Below are 20,122 nucleotides of genomic sequence, written 5' to 3'. Positions count from 1 at the left end.
AGAAAGAATACTGTGAAAAGTTGGCATAGGGCAAGTATCCCTACACGCCATTTTGCTACTACTGCTAGGTTATTTCTATCAAGCAAATGCAGGGCGACATCTACCCAGTCCCCAATCACACTTATTAACTGGGGAAACGATTGAGATTAACAGTACTAAACCTGCTCATAATAGATACCAAACATTGTCATCCTTAGAAGGTTTGGTTTGACTGAGTAGTGATAATCCAGGGATTTACAAGAAGGAAGTGACTAGGACAAACTTGCATGCCATGTATGACAGGACACTTGGAGGTTGGGCAGAAGGTGAAGCTGGTCACTTCTCTATTGTATCCACCGTCCCTGTATATGACGATGCCAAGATGGCTACTTTCAACTCTCATGAAGCGAGATTAGAAACAACTGAATACTGGAATGTGGCAGGACTCCGTTATAAGACTAACAACACAGTGCAGGTAGACTTCATAGGAGATGTTGGTGCCTGTGCTCAAACGAGACTTGGCTCCTGAACCCTATACATATTAATGGATTTAGAATAAACCATACATCAGCCATCACTTCCAGATATGGTAGGCCAAAGGGGGGGCTATGCATATACATTTCAAATAAGCTTAAATTAGCTAAAATAAATATGATAACGTGTAATCCACATTACGAAATGATTGTTTGTAATGCACAAAGATTGATCCAGTTAGTTATCATAAATTTTTATGAAAATACTTTTTTGATATGAGGCTCCCACCATTATAAGGTGGCTGGGAAGCGATTTAGAGAATGTGTGTGGCAGTACTAGGAGAGAGTCTATTATTTTATGGATAGGTGATTTTAAAATTTGATTATGCAAGGCAATTTCCCCAAAAGTTTGTTTTTTAAATGAAGGGGACAACTGGGTACAATCCCATTTTGCACACAATCAATATGGCAACTCTATGAATGAATTATTTTATAAATTTGACCTGTCATTTCTTAATGAAATGTCTACCAATAATCTGCAATTTAAACCCGCTTTTAATGGTAGAGGTGCTCTTACTGTAATTGATTATATCTTAATGTCTAACCACTTCTCCCATAGTGTGTACAACCATCAAACACATGATATAGTGATCAGCGATCATAATCCCCAGAGCATACGGCTTTCTTTATTTCCAGGCAAACAGTGCCAGAAGGAAAACCTTGAGCTGGTTAATATCATCAAACTTGCATCTCAATATGGGGACTCTTTACGTTTGTCGTAGATCGAGCCACAAGGTTTCTTGAAACAGGTAATTAGCGATCACATCGAAGATTTTGGGGTATGCCTTGAGGATGATATAGATCCATTGAAGCGCATCAGTGCCTTTACCGCAATCATGCGAGGTGTAAAAAAGGGTCTTAGCTTGACAAGTGGAAAGCCTGGGCAGCCTAAAAATAAAGGATGGTTTGATTCGGCATGCACAAGGCCCCATAAAAGACTTAAGAAGGCCCTAGGCAAACCACTTAAATGTAAGAATGAGGTCATTGCACTTAGGCAAGAGTATAAGAGTGCAGTACAAAAAAGAAAAGAACAATTAAAAATGTAGACTTGGGAACTACTGCATGAAGTGAGTCTTAAAAATGATAATATAGCATTTTGGAAGGTAGTTAATACACCATCGATGGGGGAGCTGGAAACACCTAGGGCCATATTTATACTTTTTGACGCACAACTGCGCCAACGCAGTTGTGCGTCAAAAATGTTAACGCCGGCTAACGCCATTCCAAAGCGCCATGCGGGCGCCTTATTTATGGAATGACGTTAGCCGGCGGAGCTGACTGGTGTGCGTCAAAAAAAATGACCCACACCAGGCAGCGCCGGCGTAGGGGAAAATGGAGCTTGGGCGTCAAAAAATGGGGCAAGTCGGTCTGAGGCAAAAAATCTGCCTCAACCCGATTAGCGCCATTTTTTTTGACTCCCACCCTCCATTGACATGACTCCTGTCTTAGCAAAGACAGGAGTCATGCCCCCTTGCCCAATGGCCATGCCCAGGGGACTTCTGTCCCCTGGGCATGGTCATTGGGCATAGTGGCATGTAGGGGGGCACAAATCAGGCCCCCCTATGCCACAAAAAAAAAAAAAAAATTACTTACCTGATCAACATCCCATTTTGAAGCCCCTTGTTGACTCTTGTCTTGAGGACATGCTGCACCTCAGGGTTTATATCAACTTGCCAGAATCCATCATTGTTCCCATATTTAAAAAGGGTGACCGCCTTAACCCCGCTTGCTATAGACCGATTTGGCTTCTTGATTTATTAGCTAAAATAGTCAGATGGATTATCCTGAATAGATTAAAGGATTGGGCAGAAAAAAGCGACATCCTGTTGTAGTTTGGACTCTTGCTCTAGGCAAGACTGCTGGTTTAAGGATGACAGTACTTATGTTTGTAGGCGACTATGCCTATCCTACAACAAGTCGCAACTGTCGTCCCAACCTTTCCGGCTCACTAGCAGCACCTCACCAAAAACCAAAATAGTAAAAGGTGATTTGTGGCAGCATTTACGCATGGACTCAAGAGTATGACATCTCAGGGAGTGCCATGGTTAAACGGAGATTACCCCTTTATCACAGATATCTCATGTCTTGACCAAACACAGGCAATAATGAAGACGCAGTAAAGTTTCAATAGTTCTTATTTCACACAACTGCAATGGGCTGCAATGATTGGGATAATGAACAGTGCAAGGACACCGCCGAATGGCCGCTCCGCGGTCAGGAGACCGCGGATGCCATTCTGGCTTTCCCGCTGGGCCGGCGGGTGACCGCCAAAAGGCCGCCCGCCGGCCCAGCGGGAAAGCCCCTGCAACATAGAAGCCGGCTCCGAATGGAGCCGGCGGTGTTGCAGGGGTGCGACGGGTGCAGTAGCACCCGTCGCGATTTTCACTGTCTGCAAAGCAGACAGTGAAAATCTTCATGGGGCCCTGTTAGGGGGCCCCACGACACCCGTTCCCGCCATCCTGGTTCTGGCGGTGTAAACTGCCAGAAACAGGCTGGCGGGAAGGGGGTCGGAATCCCCATGGCGGCGCTGCAAGCAGCGCCGCCATGGAGGATTCCCTGGGCCAGGGGAAAACCGTCGGGAAACCGCCGGTTCCCCTTTTCTGACCTCGGCTTTACCGCCGCGGTCAGAATGGCCCTGGAAGAACCACCAGCCTGTTGGCGGTGCTTCCGTTGCCCTCCACCCTGGCGGTCATAGACCGCCAGGGTTGGAATGAGAGCCAAAGTGTGTAATATGTCCCAATACCCTATCATGATAGGCCTAACCTCCTACCTAAAGGAAAGCTGGGCATGTTAAACCTAATCTGCCAATGCCATGTCCATGAGAGGAGCCACCAACCCTCGTTACCTTGAAATGAGGTCTCTATCTCAGATTCTGCAGGAACACAAAGACTGAGTCAGCGTCAAGGCGACGTGCAGCATCGCTATCAGCGATGGTGGGGATGCCCTCTGGTCGGAATCCCTCTGATTATCTGTCTAAAGTGTGGTGTATTTATACAGATCTACTTGGACCCCTGACGTGCGTGTGTTTCCAAACAATAGATAACAGACATGATTGGGGCGGCAATTAATATAAACAATTCCCTCAAAAGCATGGAGAGGGAAAGTCCCTAAATGTGAACACCTACAGTTTGTTTGTCTTTGTCACTTGATTTTGATGCCTTAACGCGGTGACACTGATAATGCAAAATATAACAAGTGACCTAACTATAAACAAGGGAGCCATCTTAGAAAAATTAAATAATTAAATGGGCTAAGACAGAGCAAGCTAAGTAGGTTAAAAGACACTAGGTGACATGGGCACGAGTCCACAAGCCAATGGCTAAGCTAACTCCTGCTATCCCATTAAAACAAACTAGGATTCACTACAATCCTGTCAGATCTGCAATATGGTTTTCGCCCTGGGGTAGGGACGGTGGAACAGGGCCTGAATTTGAGTATCCTTATTTGAAAGTAAACTAAGATTAAGAAAGGAAACTTATGTCTGGCCTTCAAAGATATGTCATCTGCATTCAACTGTGCTGTTCCTGGTAAACTATGGAGTATTTTGGAAGACCTGGGGGTAGACCTGACATTAAAATTCACTTCATAAGGGAGTTGTACTCTGGATGCAGAGCCAAGGTTAGATATGGGGCAAGTAGGGAGTGTACTAGAGCATTTAGGCCCTGATTTATACTTTTTTTGTGCCGCATTACCGTCATTTATTGATGCAAAAGCGGTGCAAATTTACAAAATACAATTGTATTTTGTAGGTTTGTGCCGCTTTTACGTAAAAAATGACTGAAATGCAGTATAAAAAATTATAAATCAGGGCCTTAGTGTACAGAGGGGGGGTACGACAAGGGTGTGTATTAGCACCCTTCTTATTCTCATTATACACAAATAAGCTAGAGACAGAGCTAGTAAACAAGTGTAAGGATCTCCCCCAAATTGGGCACTGTGTGATCCCGGCTCTCCTCTTATGGCACAGACTCCACTGGCCCTCCAGTGACTCCTTACAGACTTTGTTAATCACATGCAGAATTTAGGTTTCAGAGGTAATCGATTTAAAACTTACATCCTCAAATGTGGTAGTAAGACAGCTGAGTGCCGTGATATAACAATAAGCGTGAAAAAATTGGCACTACAGCAATGTTCTCATACTTGCAAATTTTGTGGAGAAAGAAGGCACTTGGTTACAGTGTGCTAATGCTTGAAAATTTCTGTTTACAAAGACTTATATGGCCGTGAAGAACTTTTCCAGGTGACTGAGGACGATTTCCCCCAAAGATGTGTTAAACATCTATAGAGCAAAATGCATCCCTATTGCCACTTACGGGTGACTGTCTGGGATTACACCAAATGCAACGCACTGCAAACAGTGGAAAACGATTTTCTGAAATTCCTTCTATCTGTTCCAAAATGCACCTCATCATTTGTCTGTCACACAGGAAGAGGTTCCTTTTTTTAACTGATTTAATAATGGTACAGCCAGTTCTTCTACGGCAGAAAGTCTGGACATCAGAGCACGCAGGTTTAAACCGTGCCATCTTGAGCGATTGTTTAGATTCAAGATTTTCTTTGAAAATGTCCTTGCTGATGTACATTAAGAGTTTCTTTAATGACTTCGGTCACTCTGATTACTATGAGCTACCAGAATCACTGGCCTCAATAAGGAGAAAAGATCTGAGAACTGAGGGCCGTATTTATACTTTTTGGCGCACAACTGCGCCAACGCAGTTGTGCGTCAAAAAATGTAACGACGGCTAACGCCATTCCAAAGCGCCATGCGGGCGCCTTATTTATGGAATTACGTTAGCCGGCGGAGCTGCCTGGTGTGCGTCAAAAAAAATGACTTACACCAGGCAGCGCCGGCGTAGGGGAAAATGGAGCTTGGGCGTCAAAAAATGGGGTAAGTCAGGCTGAGGCAAAATGTTCGCCTCAACCCGATTTGCGCCATTTTTTTTTACTCCCAACCCCCATTTAAATGACTCCTGTCTTAGCAAAGACAGGAGTCATGCCCCCTTGGCCATGCCCAGGGGACTTATGTCCCCTGGGCATGGTCATTGGGCATAGTGGCATGTAGGGGGGAACGAATCAGGCCCCCCTATGCCACAAAAAAAAAAAAATAATAATACTTACCTGAACTTACCTTAAGTTCCCTGGGATGGGTCCCTCCATCCTTGGGCGTCCTCCTGGGGTGGGCAAGGGTGGCAGGGGGTGTCCCTGGGGGCATGGGAGGGCTCCTCTGGGCTCCTTCCGAGCCCACAGGTCCCTTAACGCCGGCCCTGACCAGGTGTTAAAAAATGACGCTAAAGCGGCTGGACGTCATTTTTTTTGACCCGCCCACTCCCGGGCGTCATTTTTGCCCGGGAGTGTAAATACGGCGCACATGCCTCGGAGTCATTTTTTAGACAGGAACGCCTACCTTGCATATCATTAACGCAAGGAAGTTGTCCACGCTAAAAAATGATGCAAACTCCAAGATCTTTGGCGCTAGACGGGTCTAACGCCAAAGTATAAATATGGAGTTAGTTTTGCGTCGGATTTGCGTAAAAAAAAATGACGCAAATCCGGCGCTGAGTGTCTCACTCACTCAGCAGTGGAAGCGCTGAAGCCCAGTGTCTCAAGGAAGCAACTCATTTTGACTATGGATGGTATGCAGCCTTACTTACTGCACGTAACGAAAACCAGGCACCTGTTTGTTCTTACCCATTTAAGATTGGACACGTTTCTTCGCTTGGTTAGCTTTCCTGTTATGAACGAGTGGTGTACAACATTAATGAACTGTCCCTGTGATTCTATTTCATCACAAAGCACAATACATGTTGTCTTATTTTGTAAACTGTATGCCAGTCAGAGTAAGCGTTTTGTCATGCCATTATTAAGATCGTCCCATTCACGTCAATGTCCCCCATCTTACTTATACTTACAAACTCTCGTGACCATTAAAGTGTGCTGTGCCCTCTCTCATTTCCTATGTACTGTATTTAACACTAGAAAGAGATTAAATTAATTGAAGGTGGACATGTAGGGAACAGATGATCAAACCGCAAGTTGGAGAACGAATAATGATTTGTAAATAACATATGCGTGTACTATATTTTTTAGGATTTAATTTATGGGTGAACAGAATCAGTTTTATGTAACTCTTTTAATAACTGTGCTTTTATGATTTTTACCCAAAATAATTGAATAAAGCTTTACATATATATATATATACACATGTATATATATATATCTATATATATATATAGATATATATATATATATCCAGATCAAAAACACGTTGTTTTCTGCATGTATTTATCTGTAAAAATTGAAAACAGGTACCATTAAATGTAATGTGTAACCTAATACCTTTCCATAACCAGCTGTGTCACAATGAAAATTGACTTTATTGATTTTTCACTTACAGGACATGTAAAAACCCAAGTCTGCATCCTGATTTATAGATGCCATGCTCCTTCCCCTATGCCCTATGGGCATTTAGGGCCTATGTGAGGGGTGACTTATAAGCATTAAAAAGGAAGGTTTAGGCCTAGAAAAAGGTTCCTTTTGCCAGGTCGAATTTTGCAGTTTTAAATTTACACACAGAGGCAGGCTTGAAGACATGCTTTGTATTGTCACTTTAGTGGTGCCACAATAGGTACTGCAGTCCACAAGCGACATTCAACTTACAGTCGCTGGGTAAACCGGGTACCATATAGTAGGGGTATTATAGATAAGTTAAATATGTCCATCAGTGATGATCCATTTCTATGTATTGTTAGGAGTCAGGGCACATACACTGGATGCTGGTCTGCAGTCCCCCAGTGTTAACAAAATCCATACACTAGCAGTACTAGTCCAAAGACTGGGTAGTGAACATGCAAAAAGCTACAATTCCTTGCAGATGTATACAACTTTGAGGCTGGCTTTTTTTCTATTAAGGATTATTATGAATTAGGTAGGGTACATTCAGGACTGTGGGATATGTATCTACCAGAGAATATTTCACTATTGATCTTTAAATCCATGGAACATGGGGGCTTAGCCTTCACAGAGATACTAAATACATGGGTTATATCAGGACTGGGGTTATTACAGAGGTGTCCCAAAATGCATATCATATTTCCAAGATCCAATTAAAAACTCTCCTTGTATTTTGCCTTTTGTTTACTTTTTTCACTGATACACTGGCCCTAATTCATGAATAATTTCCTAAATGTGACCCAAAATATATATGCTTTAAACACAATGGGTACGTGGGAGCACATTTCTCAATTTGGTTAAACTCCAGTATTTCTATTTCTGGTTAAGTGAAAAAGACTTTCAAAAGCTGGAAATTGTTTCAAAATTGGCAATTGGCAGATTGAACCATCTTTTTTACCTGGCAAGATAAAGTATTTGACAAGCCTAGACATTCTTATATATTACAAATCAGTCATCCCTAGAGTAGCCCCTAAACAGTCCATAGGGCAGGGTGCAGTGTATTTAAAAAGTTGGACATGTACTTTTATGTTTTACATATCCTGGTACTGTCAAAATCCTAAATTTGTTTTTTGCTGCACCCCATCTTTCCCATACAATAACTTTGGATTACCTTATTACGTTTACTAAGTGATTACTTATATTGGGAATAGGTAGGAATGTTGAGTCTGGTCTCAAAAAAATTAATTTGAATGCTTTTTAATGGTAAAGTTGGATTTTAGGTCACATTTCTGAAAAGGGGACTTTTAGAATGTTGGGATTTTTTGTCATAACCATATGGTGTCTGCAGCCTGTTTTCAGGGTCACATAACTAGGTGTAATTGCAGTTGGCCTTTGTGTATTTCTCCCAGACAGCATCACGAAGAGCGACTAGCTGTTGGAAGGATGGGCCATCTCTGATAGTATTGGGGAGTTGAGTTCTCACCCACCACAATTGAGCTTCAAAGGGGTTGCCTCAGCACAGTCATAAAAGGTTCCACACTAGTCCATTGTGACCCTAGACAAATTGGGGCTAGGACATGGAGGAAGGAAATTCTAGACGCAGTTGTAGGGGGAAAACTCTAGAAGCTTCTCCTACTTCAAGTCATGCCTAAATATTGGACCCTCTGACCCAACTCTTCAACACACCATGGACCTGTGTATTCTACAGAAGAAGGATGCCCTGCTTCATAAGGCCTGCCCTTCTTGCTGAGAGGGAAGACTGGATCTGTGTCCTTCATCCAAGGGTCAGCTGGCTGATCTCTGTCCAGAGCTACAGTGACATAATAAGCTCCAGAGGCCTCTCTGCAACTGCCCAGCTGATCTACTGCAACTGGACCTGCCTAGACCTGTAACTGGACTGCCTGGGCCTGCACCTGGATCTGCTTGAACCCTGTTGGCCTCTGTTGGAGTGAGTTAAGGATCCCCAATAGATGTCCCTGAGGTCCTGACCCCTTGGTGAAGTATCAGTTGAGCTTCTCCTTGAAAAAAAGGAGAAATCATGAAGTTTTGGGTATTTTGTGAGCGTAAATGGACCATTCTTTCCAAGATCATGCCACCTGTGCTGACCACCAATGCAATGCTCCAGTGAACCCGACTCTCCTTGCTACAGAAATTATCCACAAGAACAGACACAATTAGATCTGCACTTTGTACTACAGATCGAAAGCCCGCAGTTACCGCAAATGCAGATCTTCAGCAACAAGTGTCCATGATGCTTAACAGGATCATTGGGCTACAGTGATGAAAATTCACAATGCCCGGCCTGCTCATCGCTCTACAGCAATGACCATCCACGATTCTCTTCCTTCCAGCCCTTCCCACCACAAACAGAACTGGACTTTAGAAGTAATGTTTTTCAGCAGGACTAATCTGGTCCTTGTATCTGGCCTGTGCTCCTTCATGGTCAGCTTATGATTTTCATCCGGTGCCACACAACCAGATAACATGAGTGGTGCTTTGTGCTTTTGGGCACTATAATTCTGTGACATTTCTTAAATTGCATATCTCCCTTTCTATTGATTGGATTTTTGTTGTTATTCTGGTGTCAAATAATTTATTACATTTTACTCTATTTTTCTGAATTGGTGTGGGATATTTCTTGTGCAGTGTTTTCACTTTATTGTTGTTTATGTGCTGAATAAATACTTTACAACTTCCATCTAACTTAAGCCTGGCTGCTTTTGTGCCATGGTACCAAGGGGTTAATCACAGGTTAAGTTAGTGACTTTTTGTGATGCACCCTGGCAAGAAATATGGCTGTTGCTTGAGTAGGGTTTTACCCTGCCTCAACCAACAACTTAATAACTCACAGAAAGCCACTTTAAAGCAGTTGGGAGACTTACAGAAGAACAGGAGCTGAAAGGCAATTGGGTCAGGAAGAAACAATCAAAGCAAACTGTGGTAAAATCCCTCCGAAGGGAGCCAATAAGTATAAAAATGTGAAAAAAGTGTAGGAAAGAGATAGGTGAATTTAGTAGTGTAAACATCAATCAATCAATCAATCATAGTATTTATAAAGCGCGCTATGTACCCGTTAGGGTTTCGAGGCGCTGAGGTGGGGGGGGGGTGGAGAGGCTGTTTAGCGGTCGAAGAGCCAGGTCTTGAGGAGCCTTCTGAATGTGAGGAGGTCCTGGGTCTGGCGTAGCGGAGTGGGGAGAGAGTTCCAGGTTTTGGCGGCGAGGAAAGAGAAGGATCTGCCGCCGGAGGTCTTGCGCTGGATTCGGGGTACGATGGCTAGGGCGAGGTTGGCGGATCGGAGTTGGCGTGTTGGGGTGTAGAAGTTGAGTCTGGTGTTGAGGTAGGAGGGTCCGGTGTTGTGAAGCGCCTTGTGAGCGTGGGTAAGGAGTTTAAAAGTGATCCTCTTGTCTACTGGGAGCCAGTGGAGTTCCCTCAGGTGTGGGGAGATGTGGCATCGGCGGGGTATGTCGAGGATCAGTCGGGCGGAGGCATTTTGGATCCGTTGGAGTCGTTTGATGTCTTTGGTAGGGATGCCTGTGTAGAGTGCGTTGCCGTAGTCAAGTCTGCTGCTGACGAGGGCCTGGGTCACCGTCTTTCTGGTTTCTGTTGGAATCCACTTGAAGATTCTGCGGAGCATACGAAGGGTGTTGAAGCAGGAGGAGGAGACGGCGCTGACCTGTTTGGACATGGTGAGGGCGGAGTCCAGGATGAAGCCGAGGTTTCTTGCGTGGTTGGCAGGGGTGGGCGGGGGACCAAGGGCGGAGGGCCACCAAGAGTCGTTCCAAGCCGAGGGAGTGCGCCCGAGGATGAGGACTTCCGTCTTGTCGGAGTTGAGCTTCAGGCGGCTGATGTTCATCCAGTTGGCGATGGATTTAAGTCCCTCGTGGAGGTTGGTTTTGGCGGTGAGCGGGTCATTGGTCAGGGAGAGGACGAGCTGGGTGTCGTCGGCGTAGGAGATGATGTTGAGATGATGTTGGCGGGCCAGTTTGGCGAGGGGGGCCATGTAGACGTTGAACAACGTAGGGCTGAGGGAGGATCCTTGGGGGACGCCGCAGATGAGGTTGGAGGCTTTGGAGCGGAACGGGGAGAGGCGGACTCTCTGAGTTCTGTCGGAGAGGAAGGATGAGATCCAGTGGAGGGCTTTGTCTTGGATCCCAGCTTCCTGGAGGCGGGTCAGTAGGGTGCGGTGGCAGACTGTGTCAAAGGCGGCGGATAGGTCGAGGAGGATGAGGGCTGAGGTTTCGCCCTTGTCCATTTGAAGTCTGATGTCATCTGTGGCGGCGAGGAGAGCAGTCTCAGTGCTGTGGTTTCGTCTGAATCCGGATTGTGAGGGGTCCAGGATTGAGTTGTCTTCGAGGAAGTGGGTGAGCTGAGAGTTGGCGATCTTCTCGATGACTTTGGCTGGAAAAGGGAGGAGAGAGATCGGTCGGAAGTTTTTGAGGTCGTTGGGGTCAGCCTTGGGTTTCTTGAGAAGGGGTTGGATTTCTGCGTGTTTCCAGCTGTCCGGGAAGGTGGCGGAGGAGAAGGAGAGGTTGATGATCTTGCGGAGTTCGGGGGCGATGGTGGCGTTTGCTGAGTTGAAAACATGATGAGGGCAGGGGTCCGTAGGGGAGCCTGAGTGGATGGTGTTCATGGTTGTTATGGTTTCTGCATCGTCCACGTGGGTCCAGGCGGTGAGGCGGCAGTCGTGGGAGGAGACGCCGGGGGTGGGGTCTGGCGGTGGGCTGGAGTTGAAGCTGTCGTGGATGGTAACGATTTTCTGGTGGAAGAAAGTGGAGAGGTCGTCGCAGAGTTTCTGGGAGGGCGGGATGTCGTTGGAGTTGGCTTTAGGATTTGAGAGTTCCTTCACGATCCCGAAGAGTTCTTTGCAGTCGTGGGCGTTGTTGTTGATGCGTTCGGTGAAATGGGTGCGCTTGGCGACGCGGATCCGTTGGTGGTGTTCACGGTTGGCGTTTTTGAGAGTGGCGAGGTTGTCGGGTGTGCGATCTTCGATCCATTTCTTTTTGAGCTTCTGGCAGATGCTTTTGGAGGTTGTAAGGTCATCTGTGAACCAGGCTGGTTTTTTCTTTCCTTGGATGGCGGTGTGTTTCTTTAGGGGGGCGAGGGTGTTAGCGCAGTCGAGGATCCATTGATGGAGGTTGATGGCGGCTGTGTTCGGGTCGGTTGCGTCGGGTGGAGGGTTGTTGGTGAGGGTGCTGGCCAGTTGGTCCTGGGTGATTTTGCCCCAGCTGCGGTGGGGAGGTGGCTGGATGCGGTGATGTTCTGTGATTTTCTTGTAGGTGAAGTGGACGCAGTGGTGGTCGGTCCAGTGGAGTTCGGAGGTGTGGCTGAAAGCGATGTGGTTGCTTGAGGTGAAGAGGGGGTCCAGGGTGTGTCCGGCGATGTGGGTGGGAGTGTTGACTAGTTGGCAGAGTCCGAGGTTGAGGAGGTTGGAGGTCAGTGAAGTAGTGTTGACGTCAGAAGTATTTTCTAGGTGGAAGTTGAGATCTCCCAGGAGGATGTAATCAGTGGATGCTAGGGCGTGGGAGCTTGCGAGGTCTGCAATGGTGTCGTTGAAGGGGGCTCTTGGTCCTGGAGGGCGGTAGATCAGGGTTCCTCTGAGGGTTGTTTTGGGGTCCGTGTGGATCTGGAAATGGAGGTGTTCGGCTGTTTTGAGGGTGTCGTCCGAGTGGGTGTGGATTTTGAGGGTGGCTTTGTGAACGATGGCTATTCCGCCGCCGATCCCGTTGGTCCGGTCTCTTCTGGTGATTTTGTATCCGTCCGGTATGGCGATGGCGATGTCCGGAGCAGAGGAGTCGTTCCACCAGGTTTCGGTCAGGAAGGCCACGTCAGGTGTAGTGGTGTCGAGCAGGTCCCAGAGCTCGATGGCGTGTTTTCGTGCGGAGCGGGTGTTGATGAGGATGCAGTTCAGGTGATTGGGGTTGAAAGTTTTTGTAGTTGGATTCGTCGTTCTGGTGCAGGAGAAGTTGCAGGTGCGACAGGAGAAAGGTCCTTTAGTGAGCTTCGGGGATGCCCGGAAGCATTCAGTGGAGGGCCCGGGGTTGAGGGCGCGGAGCTCTTCGGCCGAGAAGTGGGCGCGGGAGGCGCGAGGACCAGGGGGGGTGGCGCTGGGCGCGGACGGGCGCAGACGGGCTTGCCTCTGGCGCGCCTCCGGCGCGCCAGCGGCGCGGACGCGCAGCGCCAGCCATTAAGAAGGGAGGGGGGAGGGAGGAGCAGCTGGGAGGCGGGAGGCGGGAGGGAGCGGCAAATGGGGGCGCGAGGGGGGCGGGGCCGCAGGGAAGCAGCGGCTGGGGTCGAGGAGCGCACAAGGGGCGAAAGGCACAGAAATCGGGCAAAAACAGTCACAAATGCAGGAAAAAACACAATATGGACACAATACTGGCACTAAATACGAACGGGGAGACAGCAATCAGGGGGGCACAATGGGGCAAAAAGCGCCGGCGGCGAGGCGCAGAAAAGCGGAAAAAAGCTGAAAAACAAACTTACGGGACGGCGGAAGCGGCACTCGGGTCAAGTGAGCCCACTAGCCACCAGGGATGAGGCGCAGGAGGATGCCTGCGGGTGGAGGAGGGCCTCGAACACGCAGACGGCAGCGTGGTCGTGGGGCAGAGGCAGAAGGCAGCAGGTTGGTGCTGCGGTCGTGAGGGGCGAGTTCAGGACCTGAACCAGGTCCGAATTCGCTCACTGGCGACGCGCAGCGCCAGCCATTAAGAAGGGAGGGGGGAGGGAGGAGCAGCTGGGAGGCGGGAGGCGGGAGGGAGCGGCAAATGGGGGCGCGAGGGGGGCGGGGCCGCAGGGAAGCAGCGGCTGGGGTCGAGGAGCGCACAAGGGGCGAAAGGCACAGAAATCGGGCAAAAACAGTCACAAATGCAGGAAAAAACACAATATGGACACAATACTGGCACTAAATACGAACGGGGAGACAGCAATCAGGGGGGCACAATGGGGCAAAAAGCGCCGGCGGCGAGGCGCAGAAAAGCGGAAAAAAGCTGAAAAACAAACTTACGGGACGGCGGAAGCGGCACTCGGGTCAAGTGAGCCCACTAGCCACCAGGGATGAGGCGCAGGAGGATGCCTGCGGGTGGAGGAGGGCCTCGAACATGCAGACGGCAGCGTGGTCGTGGGGCAGAGGCAGAAGGCAGCAGGTTGGTGCTGCGGTCGTGAGGGGCGAGTTCAGGACCTGAACCAGGTCCGAATTCGCTCACTGGCGACGTGCAGCGCCAGCCATTAAGAAGGGAGGGGGGAGGGAGGAGCAGCTGGGAGGCGGGAGGCGGGAGGGAGCGGCAAATGGGGGCGCGAGGGGGGCAGGGCCGCAGGGAAGCAGCGGCTGGGGTCGAGGAGCGCACAAGGGGCGAAAGGCACAGAAATCGGGCAAAAACAGTCACAAATGCAGGAAAAAACACAATATGGACACAATACTGGCACTAAATACGAACGGGGAGACAGCAATCAGGGGGGCACAATGGGGCAAAAAGCGCCGGCGGCGAGGCGCAGAAAAGCGGAAAAAAGCTGAAAAACAAACTTACGGGACGGCGGAAGCGGCACTCGGGTCAAGTGAGCCCACTAGCCACCAGGGATGAGGCGCAGGAGGATGCCTGCGGGTGGAGGAGGGCCTCGAACACGCAGACGGCAGCGTGGTCGTGGGGCAGAGGCAGAAGGCAGCAGGTTGGTGCTGCGGTCGTGAGGGGCGAGTTCAGGACCTGAACCAGGTCCGAATTCGCTCACTGGCGACGCGCAGCGCCAGCCATTAAGAAGGGAGGGGGGAGGGAGGAGCAGCTGGGAGGTGGGAGGTGGGAGGGAGCGGCAAATGGGGGCGCGAGGGGGGCGGGGCCGCAGGGAAACAGCGGCTGGGGTCGAGGAGCGCACAAGGGGCGAAAGGCACAGAAATCGGGCAAAAACAGTCACAAATGCAGGAAAAAACACAATATGGACACAATACTGGCACTAAATACGAACGGGGAGACAGCAATCAGGGGGGCACAATGGGGCAAAAAGCGCCGGCGGCGAGGCGCAGAAAAGCGGAAAAAAGCTGAAAAACAAACTTACGGGACGGCGGAAGCGGCACTCGGGTCAAGTGAGCCCACTAGCCACCAGGGATGAGGCGCAGGAGGATGCCTGCGGGTGGAGGAGGGCCTCGAACACGCAGACGGCAGCGTGGTCGTGGGGCAGAGGCAGAAGGCAGCAGGTTGGTGCTGCGGTCGTGAGGGGCGAGTTCAGGACCTGAACCAGGTCCGAATTCGCTCACTGGCGACGCGCAGCGCCAGCCATTAAGAAGGGAGGGGGGAGGGAGGAGCAGCTGGGAGGCGGGAGGCGGGAGGGAGCGGCAAATGGGGGCGCGAGGGGGGCGGGGCCGCAGGGAAGCAGCGGCTGGGGTCGAGGAGCGCACAAGGGGCGAAAGGCACAGAAATCGGGCAAAAACAGTCACAAATGCAGGAAAAAACACAATATGGACACAATACTGGCACTAAATACGAACGGGGAGACAGCAATCAGGGGGGCACAATGGGGCAAAAAGCGCCGGCGGCGAGGCGCAGAAAAGCAGAAAAAAGCTGAAAAAACAAACTTACGGGACGGCGGAAGCGGCACTCGGGTCAAGTGAGCCCACTAGCCACCAGGGATGAGGCGCAGGAGGATGCCTGCGGGTGGAGGAGGGCCTCGAACACGCAGACGGCAGCGTGGTCGTGGGGCAGAGGCAGAAGGCAGCAGGTTGGTGCTGCGGTCGTGAGGGGCGAGTTCAGGACCTCGATAGATGAATCAGGGAACCAAGGTGAGTACTAATTCTTTATTTAGATGGCTAGTACAGCGAAAGGGAACAGGTCCGTACAGACTAACATCCTGGCTCAACTGCCCACAAGAGAATTCCAACGTCGTGGACATTGGAACTCCCTCGCGTCATTAGCCACACATTCCATTAAGGAATGTGCTCACACACAACACATCCCCTTTCCTTATCTTAAAATAAATAATAACCAACAGATAAGCTAAATAAGCAAAGTTAAAATACAAAAAATGATAAAGTTCCTTACAATGTAAAGGTGGAAGTTAACTCTCAAGTATATATCCTAACACATAATCTTTCAACCAACCCGGACGTGTCACCTTCCTCTTCTCCACACGCATAGCATCTTCCCCATCACATTCCAGGTCACTACCCTCACACGTTCCCCCTTCTTCATAGTAAGAACCATCTTGGGTCGTGGGCAAAATGCAGTCACTTTCTCCCGCAGTCCTAACACCTAGGGTCATATTTATACTTTGCGCCGAATTTGCGTCGTTTTTTTCGACGCAAATTCGGCGCAAAACTAACGCCATATTTATACTTTGGCGTTAGACGCGTCTAGCGCCAAAGTATGAGGAATGAGCGTCATTTTTTTGCGTGAACGCCTTCCTTGCGTTAATGAGATGCAAGGTAGGCGTTCCCGTCTAAAAAAATTACTGCGGCGCAAATGCGTTGTATTTATACTCCCGGGCAAAAATCACGCCCGGGAGTGGGCGGGGCAAAAAACCCCGCATTTGCGCCTCTTTTCAACGCCTGGGTCAGGGCAGGCGTTAAGGGACCTGTGGGCTCAAAATGAGCCCACAGCTGCCCTCCCATGCCCCCAGGGACCCCCCCTGCCACCCTTGCCCACCCCAGGAGGACACCCAAGGATGGAGGGACCCATCCCAGGGACATTCAGGTAAGTTCAGGTAAGTATAATTTTTTTTTTTTTTCACTTTGTTTTGGGCATAGGGGGGCCTGATTTGTGCCCCCCTACATGCCACAATGCCCAATGAACATGCCCAGGGGACATAAGTCCCCTGGGCATGGCCATTGGGCAAGGGGGCATGACTCCTGTCTTTACTAAGACAGGAGTCATGTAAATGGCATCTGGGCGTCGTTAAAAATGGCGCAAATCGGGTGGAGGCGATTTTTTTGCCTCTACCTGACTTGCCCCATTTTAAGACGCCCTAACGCCATTTTCCCCAATGCCGGCGCTGCCTGGTGTACGTGGTTTTTTTCCACGCACACCAGGCAGCGCCGGTCTGCTAGCGCCGGCTAACGCCATTGAATAAATACGGCGCCCGCATGGCGCTTCAGAATGGCGTTAGCCGGCGCTAATTTTTTTGACGCAAAACTGCGATAGCGCAGTTTTGCGTCAAAAAGTATAAATATGGCCCTTAGTAACTCATCCTCTAACCAATCAGATCTTCCATTCTCAATCTCATCTTTTCGTACAATATACTCCTTATTGTTAATTACAGCAACACGTTTGAGATTCCAAACCTTCCCATTACTCAATCTAACAGCATTATGCAATACTTCCATCACTTGTTCTGGTTCAAAATATTGGCTTTCATTCTTCTTAACTTTATAAGGTTTCTTAACTCGTACCCAATCTCCCACAGACATTTTCACAGGTTTCACATGATGAGACTGGTCATAGTACGACTTGTTTTTAATGTGCGTTTTGTCTAAATTATCCCTAACCACTCCCAAAGACCAATGCTCCACACCCACATCACACAACCACGCAGGATTATGCTTACCCCTGGGTTTTCTGCCTCTCATAATGACGAACGGACTCAATCCAGTAGATACATTTTCAGTAATTCTGTACGCCCAAACAGCTTTAAATACAGCTGTGTGCCAATCGTCCTTACTCCTGGAGTTCTGAATAACATTTTTGATAACTCTATTGAATCTCTCCACAGTACCATTGCCACTGGGATTGTACAAAGATGTAGTTTTGTGCTTAATTCCCACTCTTTCAAAATACAATCTAGCAGCATCTGAAACAAATTGCACACCATTATCACTTAACAATTTCGCTGGAATACCTTCAGACAAAAATACCTTGTCCCAAACTCAAGCACACTAGCAGTGTCCGCTCTTTCTATTATACCGATTTCAGGCCATTTATAAAATAGATCGATAAGAACAATAACATATTCTTGTTCATCCCCTACAGGACCAAACAAATCTACTGCAACACATTCCCAAGGTTGTTTATGTAAGAGAGCTTGTTCCATAGGTGGTCTCAAAGTACACAAACTTTTGTCCGCCGATGAACACACCTTACAGGATCTTACAAATCTTTCCACCACTTTGTCTACTCCCGGCCACCAAAATAAATCCTTAACAACTGATTTGGTGCAGACAATGCCAAAATGATCTTCATGACACAGATTCAAAACAACATCTCTCATACCGCACGGTGGAATAATTTTATTTCCCCTCAAGATGATGTTTCCATCCATGGACAATTCATGTCTAACCTCCCAAAAGTGCTTGCTCAACTCTGTAAGTTTGTCCTTCCTAGGCCAACCTTCCAAAATAAACTTCCTTACCATTTTCAAATCAAGATCCCTATCCATCTCTTCACCCCAAGAGTCCTTATCAATAGAAGAACTACCAGCATTATGTATGAGAGCAATGCTATAATCCTCCCAAGGATCATCCACGCAAGTTTCCAATGGACCTGGCAACCTTGATAAACAATCAGCCAACAAATTGTTCCTCCCAGGAACGTACATAATGCGATATATAAAATCTTTCATACGCAAGGACAGTCTCAAAATTCTCGCAGAAGCCAACACACTACCCTCTGATGTAAGTAACTTAATCAAAGGTTTATGATCACATTGAATAGTGATGCACTTACCCCAAATGAATGTACGAAAGTGTTCTAAGGCCCAAGCACATGCTAAAGCCTCCTTTTCGATAACTGAGTACTTCTCCTCAGAAGGTGATAATGATCTGGAAGCAAACAAGATTATCCGCTCCCTTCCATCTCTGCTTTTCTGAGATAAAACAGGTCCTAACCCCTTATTGCTAGCATCAGTAGTTATCACAGTATCTAATTCAGGGTCAAAACTTCCTAAATTCGCAACATTGCTCAAATCATCTTTAATCTTCACAAATTCTCGTTCACATACTTCACTCCAGATAAAATGGGCATTCTTTTTAAGAAGAAGTCTTAAATTATAAACCTTACTAGCAAAATTTGGGATGAACTTCGCACAAAACTCTGCCATCCCCCAAAATGATCTTACTTCTTCCTTTGAAATGGGGGTCGCTGCACCAACAATAGCGTTAACCAACGACGCTTTTGGTTTCACACCATCACCACTGATCTCATGCCCCAAATACTCCATGCTTCTCCTAGCAAACTTGCATTTGCTCAACCCTACAATCAAACCCTTACTCTCCAACACCCCCAAAACATGTCTCAATCTTTCATCATGCACCTTCCGATCACACCCGAATGCCAAAATATCATCTTGGAAACACATCACACCTAATGATTTTCCAAACAACCTATACATTAGTCTTTGAAAAACTGCAGCTGCAGACGCTAGTCCAAAAGGCATCCTTTTGTACTGAAAACATCCAAAAGGAGTGATAAAGGCTGTCAGATTCCTCGATTCAGTTCTCAAAGGAATCTGATGGTAAGTAGAAGATAAGTCAATTGTAGAGAACCAACTTGCACCTTTTAAACTGGAAACCATCTCAGTGATCTTTGGTAAAGGAAAACGATCAATCACAATATTATCATTTAAATATCTCAAATCGACACATAAGCGGATCCTCCCATTGCTGCGTCGGGCGATAACCACTGGTGAAATCCACTCTGCATTTTCTATTGGTTCAATAACATCCATTCGTACCAACTTCTCCAATTCTTTAGAAACTTCATCCCTTATCATTAAAGGTACTGGTCTCACTTTATGAATTTTTGGTATAGCATTCTTCTTTAATACTATTTCATGTTCAAAACTAATTTTCCTAGCTGTGTATCAAAGACTTTAGGGAATCTCCTTTCCATTTCCACAGCTGAAGAAAACCCATCATCAACTATTAATACTTTTTCTCTGCTGTTGGGATCCAAGATCATCTGAAGTTTTCCTTGATCTTTCCATCCAAGAACTGATGGCCCCCTTTTTGATACATACAAAAAGGGGGCCATTTCTTAAAGGAAAATGAGAGCCATCTAAAACCAAGCAGGTCAATTTTTTCTCCAGTATAACTTTCTTAACATACATCAGGTTGTGACAATTGTTTTCCTAATTTATTCACGAACTTTGTGTTCCACACTTCTTCATTCACAATGGTGAAGGGAGAGCCAGAATCAGCATATAAAGTAATCGGAATCCCACCAATCTCCATATCACATATTGGTTTCCCTTTAGACCCTGCATCAGTTATATTCAAGATAAAATTCTCGTTAACCGTAATGTCTTTA

This window comes from Pleurodeles waltl, chromosome 1_1, assembly GCF_031143425.1.
Source record: "Pleurodeles waltl isolate 20211129_DDA chromosome 1_1, aPleWal1.hap1.20221129, whole genome shotgun sequence".
NCBI lineage: Eukaryota > Metazoa > Chordata > Amphibia > Caudata > Salamandridae > Pleurodeles > Pleurodeles waltl.
The sequence above is the reverse complement of the archived record's forward strand: the minus strand, read 5'-3'. Positions refer to the sequence as shown.